Below are 14,482 nucleotides of genomic sequence, written 5' to 3' on the forward strand. Positions count from 1 at the left end.
CTTGACTCCACTTGGATGTGCAGCCCAGTGCAAAGGCCTCGGGATTTGGAGTCTGGGAGCTGAGTGCAAGTCCAGCTATCAGCTGAGCACCCGCTGTACGACCTGCACTATTCGAAGCTCTAGGGCTACAAAAAGTTTCCTCCCATTTCAAATGAGGGGGTTGGCCTAGGTGGGGGTTCTGGGCCTTGTGTTCTGCCTCCCAGGCTGGTGAAGAGCCCTGCTGAAAAGCGCTGTCCCACAGCTAACTTTCAGCCACAGACCCCTGCTCATGAACACCACGTTAAGGACCTTACACTAGTGCCAGCTAATCCCAATCATCTTCCTACTGAGCTAGAACCAGGAACTGGAGCACCTGGGGCAAACCTAGGACTGGGAGAGGGGAGTACGGGAAAGGGCATACTCTGAGTACTAGCCACGGGATAATTATGGTAACGCTGGGAGCCCAGCTCAGCCCCCTCAGGTTGGGGGCTCCCGTCTCCTCAGACCCTTGGAGCAATCTGGGGGTGAGGGTGAAAACCAGAGAGAAGAACTCAGTAGGGACGAGAGTTCTTGGGTCTGGGGGACGAGCCTGGCAGAAGCTGTGGGGAGACGCCCTGAGCCCTGCCATCACTGCAAGGTCCCATGGCGGGGAGGAGGGCCAGCCACATCCTAGAGTGTCACAGGTGGCCCCCACTTCTCCCCCTGAGGCCTAAAAACCCCTGGGAGGGGGGCCCCACTTAGAGTAGGAAAAGCCTTGAGTCAGAGGAGCCCTCCACCTTCTAACGGCCTTTGAATACCTCAGGAGGGGTTTGAGCTAGTAATCTTTCCAGTTTAGCCTCCTGACCGCAAGCAGCCCATTTCCTTTGGAAGGGAAGGGGAGAAAGTTTTTCTTTCACAACAACAAAAAATAGTTTTTCTTTCATTTGCCTGGCCCTAATTCGAGCCCCTGGGGCCAAGCAGAACACTCCTAATCCCTCCTGGGCTGGAGGACACTTTCCCTTGCTGTTACCCTCTTCCCCTCCCCCTTTGTTCTTCAGGCTAGGAACTTGTCCATTGGGAAGACTCAGAAAAGTGGGCAAATGGCGCCAACCCGTGTCCCTTAAGAGCCCCCGCATATTCAGCCTGGCTGAGGATGACTGGTTCATACATCAGTTTGTCCCCAAGGGGAGGTGTCACCCCCCTCTCAAAGTGGGGAAAAGGGCTGCAAGCAGCTCTGACATGGGGGAGGAGTGACCAAGTGGAAGAGCTACCTTGGGCTGGCATGCCTGGCATGGGGGCTGGCCAGGGCAGAGGCCCAGAGATGAGAGCGCACAGGAAGAGACCCAGGTGAAAAGGGAGCTGCTGGGGGGGACCCGGGCTTCTGGAGGTACCTGCCTGACCTCGCCTCAAGTCCCACTTGGATTTTTCCCAGGTGGGGAATTCGAGGAGCCTCGGGACTCAATGGACAACAAGGCTGGATAATTGTTCCATAGATTGTTTAGACTTAAGGGTTAATACCGACTGAACAGAGTACAGCTCGCCTCCTTTTTTTCCCCTTTGGAAAGCTGGCTGTTAAACATTTACCCATACACCCTTATTTTTTATCCCTTTGTGTGGTTCAGAAATGGTGAGGGGGTCACCATTTAATTTAAAAAAAAAAAAAAAAAAAAGCTAGAGATCTCTCTCGAAGCAAAGTTTATTTTACACTCTCGGGAGAAGGGCATCCCACCCCTGGCCTGGCAATGGAAGGGAGGAAGCACCTCCTGTGGGCAAGGTTAACACTTAATCCCTAATGCAAATACCCCCTCCCACCACCGACCCTCATCCTCATTGGCTGAGGAGCTTAATTCTAAACTCAGGAAGTACCCAAGAAATTGAACTTGACCAATAAGTGCATAGTGGCCCATATTTGACTGAAATAGGGAGAAAATCATGTCATGGGAGGACAGCAGGAAGGGGACTTAGGTATGCCCTTGGATCCATGCTCAGAGTCCTTCAGGCCCACTCCAACTCTGAAGTAGATGAAGCCTCACTGGCTTTTCACAACTATCTTGAAAGATCTCACCTCATCTCGTTCACCTTTTATAAAATAAAAACTCAATTTCGTGAAATTGCTGTGAAGCTCAATTGAGTGTAAAGGGCTTTGTAAACCTCTAAGTGCAAGGAAGAACACAAATCCTTCTTTGGCACCTGTTGTATACCAGGTGCTTTCCAAATATCTGACTCTCACAATGGCCCTAGAAGACGATCAGACAGATGAGGAAACTAAGGCAGACTTGCCACTTGGCTGGGCAGGGCTGGATTTGAATTTGTCTCCTTGCCTCCAGGCCCCGGGGCTCTATGTACCTCACATAAAAAGAGATTATAATGTCTTGTCATCTTCATCTCTCCTAATGGATCCTCCCCACTTTGGACGGTTCCATGCCATGTTATCACCCGTTTAACTCAGAGTCCAGACTTGGCAGGCAGCTGGGGGCCATTTGTGCATTTAGGGCAGTGCCTGAGAAGCAGATCCTTAATTTATTTTGTCTAAGCAGCCATCCATGAAAGCACGTTGCAACCCTTGGGGGCAACCTAAACTGGTGTGGTTGCTTAATGATCACCCAGCCTTTGCTGTGACGGGGAGCTCGACGCTGCCAGAGACCCTCCTTACCATAGTTGCCCAGAGAAGGACTAAAGAGTTCTTCCTTTGACCCAGGTGGAATTTCCCCTTTTTGTGGGGAAGCTTGTGTGGGGTGGGGAGGATAGAGAGCACTCATGAAGTGGACAGAGCAGCCGTTCTGGAGGCTGAAGACCAGAGTTCAACCATTTCTAACTGGGTATAATCCTTGAGATTGGGGACTCCTTCAGAGCAGGAACTGATTTGCCTTTCTTTTCGTTTAGCACAGACAGTTCCGGGTACTCTGTAGGTGCTCAATCAATGCTTGTTGACTTGGCTTTTTGACTATGTGACCTTGGGCAAGTAAGAGAGAGAAACTACCTATTTGCTAAGGCTATTATGAGGGAAATGTCTGATAAGTCTCAAAGCATTTTAGAAATGTAAATTATTAGCTCCACTTATGGCTTCTGGGGGTCAGTGAAGAAGTTGGATTGTCCCTAAGATTTGTTATTTGTTTTCAAACATGTCTGACTCTCTGCCATCCCATTTGGGGTGTTCTGGCTTGCTTTGCCGTTTCTTCTCCAGCATATTGGATAAGAAAACTGAGCCCAACAGGATTAGGTGACTTGTCCAGGATCACTTAGTGTCTGAGGCCAGATTTGAACCCCGGATGAGGAGCTTTCCTGCTTCCAGATCAGGTGCTCTAATCACCGTTCCTCCCAGCTGCCCCCAGAATAGATGATCTCAAAGAGAGTCTCGTGACTTCATTCTGAAGAAGAGAAAACTGATACTAAAACAAGACCCAGCCTCACTCACTGGCACAGAGCCAACATGTAGAGGATTCAGGCTTTGAACCCAGGACTCTCATCTCTCAGTCCCAGACCTTCAGAAGCCTGTATGTTGGTGATCCTCTTTTCCTGAGCCACAAACATTGTGGGAGGATACCTCCTGGGGGCTTTCCTGCAGATCCAGGCTCCACCTTCCTGTGTCTGTGACATTCTCCCATCATTCCCAGCTGGAGCAGGTGGAGTAAGGGTCTGTGTACCCTCTCCTTAAAGACCCACTTCTTTATTTTCATGCCTTGCTCCAGCACCCTCCTCATTCCTGCCAAACTGGTCTGGATGACTCCCCTGTTGGCACCCCCACTTGCAACAACAGCTCTAATAATACAGCATCTCAAGGAGCCACCGCCTCTCAGTTTGCAATCGTGTCCCTGCAAGCAGCCAAGCCCAAGGGCCAGGTGGCTATTACCACAGAACTCTACACAGAGCTGCCCCTTCCAAGAACCTGATCTGAACTTTGAAATTGGCCAAGAGGCAGGACTGGCTGGTAGTGAAATAATTACTGGGTCTGGAGGTGTCAAAGAATAAGGGCTCATCTTGCCAGCCTTGAGTTGGGTTTATCTCAGGCATGTTTGTAAGCCTGGGACATGCTTTTCCTCATAGAAGGGAGAACAAGACGGACAGATACAATGAAAAGGAACTCAAGATATTAAGAAGAAAAAAAAAAAGACCTGTAGGTGACAAGGCCAGTTGTAGACTCAGCTCCCCAAGTTCCCCACTTCTTTATCTGTGTGACTCTGGACAAATCCCTTCATTTCTATGGGCCTCAGCTATACAATGGGAGGCTGGGTGATAAGCATCCTTTTCAGGTCTAAATTCTAATATATGATTTCATATATATTACAAAATATACAATTTCAGAAATTTCCCCAAATTAGAACCCCACTGATATACAACACACAGCAGGCCAGCCTTGCAATAGAAGACACCCCTTGAATGCAAGAAAAGGAATGAGAAAAGCGTTTATTTTAGAGAAATGCATCTTATTGCCAACTTTATTTAAAAAAAAAACAACCTAAAAAATGGTGAGTGGGGATACAAGACTTTTTTTTCAATTCCAGGGCCATTAGCTATGAACTACTTAGCTTTAAATGAATGAACACAAGCTTCTTCTTCCACCTGGAGGGACAGTCACTCCTAAACTATACTGACTCAAGAAGTGTCCTGGGGAACACCAGCCAAGGAGACTGTGGATCCAGCAATGGGCAGAAGTCACAAAGGGGCAGAGTAAGGCTAGAGATCAGCAATAGAACCCCACGAGAGCACAGCAGACTCCTCCATAGCAGAGTCTTTAGAGACTGGACAACCACTTGGGGATATTGAGTTCTTTGTCAGATATGGGTTGGAATAAATTGCCAGAAAAGTCCCTTACAACTCCGAGATGAGGGTGGAGTATGAGCACGAATTCCTGTTTGGCCTAAATCTTGGTCACCAATATTGGACAAAGCCACTGAGCTCCCTCTCTTGTGCCTTCAGATCAAGTGTTCTTGTTTGGAGAGGACACGGGGGCAAGTGATGGAACACTTTAGGCCTCCATAATGAATCCATAATCTCTCCAAAGGGTTTGGCCTGACCATCCACACAGGACATACCAAGTGGAAAAAGACCCTCGTTGCCCAGATGAGATGTTGGGCTCCGAAAGTGGGCCTTGGGCTGACCCTGTGGTTGCACAGTGAGCGGGGCTCAAACCTGAAGAAGAGAAACAAGGCTGGATTGTCTCGGGGACAGTGGGTGGTGTCATTTTTGGCTACCCCAAGCTGCTTCCCTGCACCAAAGATCATCTTTATAGCATTAATATTCTGGTGAGACTGCGTGGCTAGGAATGATGGGAAGCTGTCATCACAGCTGAGTCACAGGTAAGGTAAAGGGGGACGAGACATGCAGCAGGTGACTGTTGATGATGTGTGTGAAGGAGGTTGAGTCATATGTTCCTGAGGTCCAGGAGCAGGAGAGCAGGTTGGGGGGTGAGATGGAGAGAGATGTTTTTTAAAGATCCAGTAACTTGGAGAGATTCCAGGTAGGGGAAGTGGACTTGGGCCTCAGTTTCCACATCAATAGAATGAGGGAGCTCCTCCAGATGGCCTTTGGGGCCTCTAGCTTTTTGTCTATACTCCCATGAGCTAACTCTTGAGGTACAGGGTGTTGTGACCTGCCAGGGCTGGGATGGGGATGGGGGTAGTGCTGAGAACTTCATCAGTGAAGCCTCGAGACCAGTGCCAACCTGAAGTGTCTCTCCCTTATACCCCCTGCCTTTTGGGGGCACATTTGGGGTTGAGTTAATGAATCACACATGTAGTAAGTGTATGCTGCCAGATTTGACCTCCTTATGTTCCTTCTACATTGTAAGCAATAACCTGGGCTTGTAATCCCCCCAGGGACACAGATCCACATCCTGTCCAGAGCCCCTTCGTCTCGTATCTGACCAAAGTCCCAGATCCTACTGAAAGGCTTGGGAGATCTAGATATTCAGCTGGAGAGAACTTAGCCACCATTGGGGTTCAGCATCCTCATCTCAGGTTAATGACAAGGGAAGGGCACAGTAAATGGGCTCTGAACTGGGCATCTGCTCCGGCATGAGGGGACAGCTATCATTGACCTCAGGGCCAGGGTCATCATTCCTCAGAGCCCAAGCCCAAGAACAGAAGCACCCCCTCCAGAAGAGCCGCCCCATCCCGACTGTCCGCTCTCTCCTGGATCTCTCCCCTGCCAAGTCATTTCTGTGGTCACTGTAGAAGGGCCACTTACAGTATCCCCAGTGGGGGCTTTTTGTCACTCTTGGCTTCAAGTCTGAGTGATGCTGGTGCCTTCATTGAACCATCTATGGTACACCCCTCCAGATGCTGCTGCTCCAGTGACCTGTCTCAGTGGGGTAGCAAGAACTTAAAAGTCTCTCTCCCTGCTCCATCCAAGCTGCCTCCTCCACAAAGCCTTCCTGAATCACCACTACTTCCTCTGATCTCCCATTCCCCTGAACTCGCCCCAATTCCCGGCCTGCACCCCTCCACGGACATATCTGGTTTCAAACTGGCTCGTATTAGTGCTTTCCCAGCCTGGCTCATTCTCCCCTTTCTGTTCTTCTTCCCCCTCCTTCCATGAACTCCTTGGATATCACAATGCAGTCCCCTCCCTTCTTGGAAGTGACTTAGGCCAGGCCAGAATGGGGTTGACCCCCAATTTCCATTTTGTAATCCTCAGTGAAGAACTTAGCTCAATCAACCAGTCACAGGCCCTATGTCCAAGTGTTGAAAAGCTTTGAAAACCACTTGATCCAGTGAAAGGCCCCCAGTCAAGGGTCTGCTCCTTTTGCCTGCAGGGTTTCTTGATGCTTTCTGGGGCTGGTTTTAAAGCACACAATTAGCTGGAAAAGAGGTCTACCAAAACTGGACGGGTGCTCTCTAGGGCATGTCTGAGGAGGAATCATCTGGGGAAGAAGAGGCCGTCTCTTCTGAGACCCTGGCCCAGTCTCCTACCCTTATCTCCTTGGATCTGTCTCATGACTTAAGCCATCTGATCTCATGGCTCCATGTACAGCCATTGAAAATGGAGGCCAGGGGGATGACACACCTTCTCGGCTTTAAGTGCTTCTTGGAGGCTGGCCCAGGGAATCAACGCTGGCCAGCTTGGTGTCAGGTCCCCCTCCCCCCCCTCCTGTTCTGGGCTGAAAGCCCCCTTGCCAGGCCTTTGTGTTCTTGCTGTGCTTGGACATCCAAGGTCAGGGTGACACATCCTGAAGCTGGCGTGCAGTGGAGGGGACTCAGGAGCCAGCCTCCTGTCCCTCTCTGGACTCGAAGGAGACCTCGGAGCTTGGCTGAAGACCCACAAAGCTGTCCTCGCTGACCCTCCTCCTGCCTCCCACACCCGGAGACCTCTCGTCCTCATCCCAGCAACACCCCCTCCAATGCCAGCGGTTTTCTTTGTCCCAAGCCTCTCTTCCTTTGTCCTGCTCCCTGTGCCCTTTAATGTGTGCTCTGGGATTGCCCTCAAGAAAATGAAAATCTGGACTCTACCCCCCCCCCCCCCCCCCCCCGACCTGAGGTCACAGAACGTTTCTGAATCTAGAGACCAATATTTGTACCCAAATGGTCCGAGCCTTTTACAAATGGGCTTGGACCATTTGGGTACAAATATTACAAGTCTCCTCTCTCTCACTCTTCAAGTCTCCTGACTTGGGAACATTGTTTCTAATCTTTTCTCTCATCAGAAATGTGATTAAGCACAGAAAGCTGATTCAGGAATGATTCTCAGAGGTAGAGGGCCGGAACTCTGGGGGAGTCTACTCGAAACAAGGATACGGACAAGGAGGTGTTAGCCGGTGGGATTGACGGGTCGGTGGTCCTCTAGGTCACATATATTCAGTGTTTAGCGTGGTGCTGTCATGGCTCTCTGCTTCACACATATTCGGCATGCTGTAATGATGTCACTCTAATAGGGTATTGAAGGGCTGAAAGGACTGGAGATGACCATCCTCCTGGTGGCGCTCCTGCCTCCTCCACTAAGATCAAGCCTCTAGACTCTGTTCCTGACCATTCTTAGTGCCCATGCTGCTGAGGCAGGGCCCCTCCCAAGGACCTCCAGAAAGCGGCGAACTTTACACTCAGATCAGAGCCAAGTTTTTCTCTCTGTTAAAATAGAATCAATTGGTGATATTTTGTGTTTTCCAGGTCCAATATCGTCTGATCCCCCCCCCCCCCCAAACTATCCAATAATCAAAAGCATTAAGCACTTGCTACATGTCGGTCCGACTTGGGGTAATAGAAAAGGCAAAAGGTAGCTCCTGCTTGAAGATCTCCTAGAACGGTGGAGATAAGCCACGAGTGCTAACACGTTACAAAGTAAAATGGAGACAAGTCGGAGGGGGAAGGGAACCGGAAGGCGGGGTTTTTCTGGGCCTGGGAGTTGGGAAAGCCCTGAGAGCCTCCGCGAGCGGGATGATGCCGACCCCACCTCAGCCTGTCCTGGCTGACCCACGGAGGGATTTCGTGTGGAAACAAATGACCAGCAGGAGGATTTCTGAGAGAACCGGAGACGGACAGGAGCCGACGCTGAGGGAAGTGAGCGGACCAGGATCACTGCGCACCGCCCTGCGAGATTAGGCGACGGTAACTGATGGACGCGGCTCTCCTCGGCCACGCCGTGATCCGGGCGGCGCCGGCGGACTGGGGCCGAAGCCTTCCATTTTCACCTTTTTTTGCTTTTTCTTTCACAGCGCGATTAATATGGAAATACGTTCAATAGGACGGCACATGTATAGCCTAGATCTGGTTGGGGACGGGGAGGGAAGGGATGCTGTTTTTCCCCATATTTTAAAAAATAAAAAGCAATTGGGAAAGTGAATGTCGGACACTATCTTTATATGTAATCGGTAAAATAAAATGCTATTGAAAGTAAAATAAAAAGGGGCTCGGGCCCTGTTCGCACTTAGGTCTGGCCGGACTAGGGGCGGCGGGATCGTGGCCCCCCATCCTCAGAAGCCCCGGACCCGGCGGACCCGGGGGTGGGTCCGTGACTCAGACCGAGCCGCCGGGGGCACTGACTTCCCGGGCCTAACGGGGATGGAGGAGAGGTACCGTCCCGGGGACAGACAGGTCTGCTGCTGGGGGTGGGGCCCCCTCCGCGGCAGTCCTGGATGCTGCAACCCCCGGGGAGGGAAGGTCCGCTTAACGCCCCATTTGACAGATGGGTAAACTGAGGTAGGCCTTTAGGACGTTGGCTCGGCGCGGAACAGTCAGGGTAGACTTCCTGGAGGCGGCGCCCAGTCGCGGAGCTTGCTGGGGCCAGGCAGGTCCACGCGGGCCAGAACAATGAGGGGCTCGGCAGGAAGTGGGGGAGGAGCTATTCGAAAGCTGCCCCTCCCCCTCAGGCGGGCCTCACTCGAGCTCCTAGCTCCTTTTCTCCCCTCCCCTCCCGGTCCCCTTTCCTTCCCTTCCCTCCGGGCCGGAGTGGCCCCCATCGGCTGCGCGCGCACCCCCCACCGCCTCCAGCCAATGGGAGGGGCAGAGGAGGGAGCCCGCGCGCCGGACGCGTTCCTCGCGCCCAGGAGGGCTGTAGGAAAGAAGGGCGGGACGTGCGTGCGCGCGCGCGCTCTGCCCACCGGCGCCCGAGCGAGCGTGCGCGTCCTCCCAGGGGCTCTGGGCCCCAGGCACTCCCAGGGTGCCTCGCGCGCCGGCGGCGTCGGCGGCGCGCACGTCGGCGTCTTTGGCGTCGGGCGCGCGGCCGGGGAGGCGGCGGCGGTGGCGGCGGCGGCGGGTGGCGGCCATGTTGTTGTGAGTGCGCCCTGTGTGTCTCTCACGGTCGGGCCCCGGCATTTCGGGGGCGGCGGAGGCGGCGGACACGGGGACGGGCACGGGCAGGGGCCGGAGGAGGAGGCGGAGGAGGAGGCGGAGGCCGAAGGACGCCGAGGAGACGCCGCCGCCGCCCGACGACCAGGAGCAACCGCGGGCCCAACGGTCGGTCGGTGTCCCGGGCCGCGGAGGCCGCCCCGTAAGTGTCCCCCCCGTGCGTGGCTCGCAGGCCGACCTCTCCACGCGCGGCCGTCTTTCCTTTCGCCACGCGCGTCTCGCCCGGCGTGGTGCCCCTCCCCCCTTCGGGGGGCCTGCTGGGCGGGGGGGCGCGTACTGCCCGGCGCGCATGCGCGCTTGGGGGCCCGCCGCGCGGTAGGGGGCCGGAGGGGGGAGGGGGCGCGGCCCCATTGTACGGACTGGGAAACCGAGGCCCGGGCGCCTCTCCCGTGGCCGAGCCCCCGGTTTTTGTTTCGTGACGGGGAAACTGAGGTCTGTCAGGGAGCGCGGTAGTCAGGTGAACTCTCCGAGCTGCTGGGGGACAGAAGACCCGGATAGGGCAGGCGAAGCCTGGCTCGGTGACCTTGGGCAGGCTCTCCCCTCCGCTCCGCCTCAGTTTCCCCGGAGTCATCGGGATGCGTTGGGTTTGGGGGCTCCGGCCCAGCTTCCAGCAGCCCCCGCGGGCCGGCACGTGGCCCGACCCCGGCCCCAGAGAGGCCGCCTCGTTAGGGGTTGCTTAGCCGTCTCCCCGGACTTGTTGGAGTCCCGTGGCCCGACTGCGCGAGGCACCGCACGTCCACAAGCCCAGCCCCCCCTCGGGGCGCTGTGCGGCCCCCCTCTTTGTTTCGGGCCGGGATTGGGGGTGCTCTGCGGAGACCGGGACCGGGATGGGGTCCTGGAGGGATCCCTGGGGAGGACGTGGGGCTCTGATGACGTCCTGGGGGCCCTGCTTCTGTGTGGCTGCAGGGGAGGGAGTTCGGGGGGGGGGTCCTCGGGAGAGCACGGGGTCCCGCTCCTGAGGGAAGTCCTGGGGCTGGGGCCCTTTCTCCACATGGAGAGTGGCCGAGCTACCGAGGGACGCCCTCGCGGACTGGTCCCGGGCCCGGGCCCGGGGTGGGGGGCGCACGGGGCTGTCTCCGGAGCTTCTGGGGTCCCCGGCCCGGTCGGGGCGTGAGCGCCCTCGGGCAGAGACCGGGAGCCAGCCCCGGGGCCCGACCCAGCCGCCTTCGTGGCCTCCGGAGCCCGTGGTTTGTGGGAGCGGCCACATTGTAGCTCGCCGGGGTTACTGAGTAGCAGAGATTCCGAAAGTGTGGGGGGCGGGGGGAGCGAGGCCGCGGAGATCCCTGAGCGCCGGGGTGGCTTTTGTTGATGGGAGGTTTGGAGGCAGCGACCGCCTAGCGCTGGCTGCGAGTGACTCTTCAGCATGTGACCCGAGGTATGGGTGGGGACTCGTTTTAGGGAATTGTTATGGGGCTCGGAGGGGAATTAGGAAGCTGTGGGATTTAAACTGGGCCCGCGCCTGGGGGGGGACGAGTCTGGAGCGAAGGGCTTCGGAGGGTGACGCCGGGCCCGGCAGTCCCGCTTTTAAAATGCCGTGGTTTTGGCCAGAAGTTTGCAGGAGTATTAATAATAGTGCCCCAAAGCTCGGGTAAGTCCTCCACAGCCCCAGGTGTGCAGCCTTCCCCGGCGGCTCCCCGGGCTCCCCAGCTGGGCCTTTGGCCTGCCTTCTGCCGGAGCTGCAGCCAGCCCTAGAAAGTGCCCTCTCCTCCTGTTGTGATAAACGGGCATGGAGTCATCTTCATGCTTGTGGTGGCACTGCGGTCAGTATTTTAGGGACCCTCCTCATTTGTGATTTTCGGGATTACTTACAGGGAGCTCCGGTCCTGGTAAAACCTGGCTCACCATTTTTTTCTTGGCCAAAAACATGAGTGGGATTAAAACGATAAGACCACCTTGCTTGTAAAGTAGCAGGGATCGCCACACAAGAGAAAGCTTTTGTTTTAAAAGTATTTAAACTCAAGAAACATAAAGGCACTGGTTGGGATTTTTCTTGTAAGAAAGTCACCTGTGTCTGCTCCTTCCCTATAGTCCTTAGCAACATAGAACTAAATTTACAGAGTTCCTCCTGGTGTGGGTGTGGGTGTAAGTGTGTAAGCACAAGGCTTATTTGCTTTTTTCTGATCGAAGTTTTCCCGTTTTAGGTGGCAACTTTTCAAAATGCTAGTGTTGTAGTTCATTTAATTTAGGACTTTTTCAGTTGAGCAAGTGGGGCCTTGCCAGGGAGTCACTCTGGCAGCTTCAGAAACTTTCGGAAGAGACTCGAGAATTGTTTGGGTGAGGTACAGAGGGCTTGAGCTAATGATGAGAGTAAGAGCGAACATATATTTAGGCCCACTCAGTAGTGGAAGGCAGAGTGCTTGGCTTCCAGTCAGGAAGACCAGTTTATTGAGCTCAAGTCTGGCCTCAGGCGCTTCTAGCTGTGTGACCTTGGGCAAGTCACTTCATCCTGTTTGCTTTACTTTCCTCATCTGTCAGATGAGCTAGAGAAGGAAATGACCTCCGGGATCTTTTCTAAGAAAACTCCAAAAAAGGATCATAAAGAATCAGGCAGGACTGAAATGACGGAACAGCAACAATGAATACAGTGCTTACTGTGTGCCAGGCAATGTGCTAAGTCCTTTAAAAAAATAATAAAAATAATAAAAAAAATATTACCTCATTTGATTCAATAAAATCCTTAGGAGAGAGGTGTTATCCTCATCTCCATTTTATAGATGAGGAAACTGAGTCAGGTTTCTAGTGACTTGCCCAATTTCACATAGCTAGAAGTGCCTGAGGCAGGCTTTGAAGTCAGGTTTTTTTTGCTCTGCATGGTGCTGCTTCTGAACTGCCCGGTGGGAATGCAGAGAAGGGGTCTTCAGAGAGAGCACTGAAAGTAGATGGGACAAGATTTGGCATTAGATTGCTTGGTGTGAATGAGAGAGAGTCAGGTGTGGAGACTTTGACAATAAGTGGGAAGCTCACAACTGTTGGGAGGTTTTTGGGGAAAACCATGTGCTGAGTGTGGGGTATGACTATGGGATGTCCATTAGGAGAGGACAACCTCCCTCCCCCTCTCCCAAAATGCTGTAGCATTGGAGAAAAATGAGCTGTATATGTGTATTGTGTGTGTACACACACTACATACATATATGTTTATGCATACATATATTGTTATAGCGTATATAATATGGTGTAAATAATATTTTTTCCAAAAACATGTAAAGATGGTTTTCAACATTCATTTTTACCAGATTTTGAGCTCCAAATTTTTCTCCTTCCTTCTATAAGGTAGCGTGGAATCCGATACAGGTAATACATAGCAATCATGGAATCCTATTTCCACATTAATGTTGTGAAAGAAGAAACAACAAAAGGGAAAAACCACAAGTGATAATAGCTTGCTGCAACCTGTATTTAGACTCCATAGTTCTTTCTCTACATGCAGATAGCATTTTCCATCATAGTCTTTTGGGATTGTTGCTGTGTATAATGTTCTGGTTCTGCTCGCTTTGCTCAGCATCGGTTCATGTAAGACTTAGCAAGTTTTTCTGAAATCTGCCTGCTCCTCATTTCTTATCGCTCAGTAATATTGCATTATGTATCATTAGCACACGGCTTGTTCAGCCAATCCCCAGTTGATGGGCATTCTCTTAATTTGCATTTCTTTGTAGGGCTGGATATGTATTGATATAAATTATATAAACATAAATAAATGTTTGACTTTTGTAAACATCTCTTAGCTGCACTGCTTGGTTTTGAATCTCTTCCACCTCCAGTTTATCACTAGGGCACTCATCAGATGACTTTGGCTTTGGGACTCATCCCTCCACACAGTTCCCTTAGTTTTTTTGGCCCCTCTGACTGAAAGGGGAGAGCAGAAATACCTCCTGAGTCTCCCTTAATCCCAAATACCTCTTACATCCCACCAACTGCTTTATTTGATTTCCATCCATCATCATCTTTTCCCCATCCCACCCCCTGGATTTTCACCTTCCTTTTGGATATTGTGTTCTCCTGTTAGATTGTGAACTTCTTGAGGAGAGGCAGGGATTGTCTTTTTCTTATTTGTATCCCTAGTGCCTTGCAGAGTAATAGAAGCATAATAAATGCTTATTATATTGAATTGTATTGGCTGTTGGCCTTCATTTTTGAAGAGAACCAAAATGACATCACTATGTTGAGTTATGTTAGTGTATCCTGACTGTGTCTAATTGGACCAAGTCAAGCGTGGAATGCTGGGTCAGACATAGGTAATCCCTTTGAACATTTGGGGTGGATTCTCTAACTGCATCTCGAGTTTCTTCTAAGCTAATTCAGTTCTGTTTTGATGAATTGTACTATGCTAGGCACAAAGGATACAGAAGACAAAAAAACCCATTCCTTGCTCTCAAGGAACTTAGATTGGGAGGAGAGGATATCTTAAACACATATACCAAATATTATAAGTGAGGAGCCCTTGAGGCCTTGTAGTGGAAGGCCTTGGCATATGCCTTATGCCTGATTCCTGTGGCTGGAGCTAAGCTTGGAAGGAGACTGGTGACTGGACCTGATGGGGTGAGAAGTGTAGGGTCATCAGGGGTGAGCATCAGCTGAGCCCAGGCAATACTTAGGCTTTGCCCAGGGGTGACCAAGCAGGCCAGTTTAGCTGGTAATAATGGGCAGCCTGCCCTCTACCTCTTCTCATTCCCATGTGCTTATATTTCCTCATCTCTTCTCTGGAACCTTCATTTGGGTTATCTTCCTTTGTGTCATTTTTCGTTTAC

At 52.3% G+C, this 14,482-nt stretch overlaps 1 protein-coding gene across 9 annotated transcripts in view; it reads left to right on the forward strand.

Annotated features, from left to right (window-relative positions):
* The first annotated feature begins 9,648 nt into the window (after positions 1-9,648).
* Positions 9,649-14,482, forward strand: part of PUM2 (pumilio RNA binding family member 2) — a 75,291-nt gene continuing 70,457 nt past the window's right edge. For 5 of the 9 annotated variants that reach the window (XM_074285376.1, XM_074285377.1, XM_074285375.1 and 2 more), the window contains exon 1: positions 9,651-9,879. The gene's annotated coding sequence lies outside the window, so the exon portion shown is untranslated. Of the gene's footprint in view, positions 9,880-14,482 lie in introns of all 9 variants that reach the window. The other 4 variants (XM_074285378.1, XM_074285379.1, XM_074285373.1 and 1 more) reach the window with 2 other exon arrangements.

Source organism: Sminthopsis crassicaudata, chromosome 2 (assembly GCF_048593235.1).
Source record: "Sminthopsis crassicaudata isolate SCR6 chromosome 2, ASM4859323v1, whole genome shotgun sequence".
In the NCBI taxonomy this organism is placed as follows: Eukaryota; Metazoa; Chordata; class Mammalia; order Dasyuromorphia; family Dasyuridae; genus Sminthopsis; species Sminthopsis crassicaudata.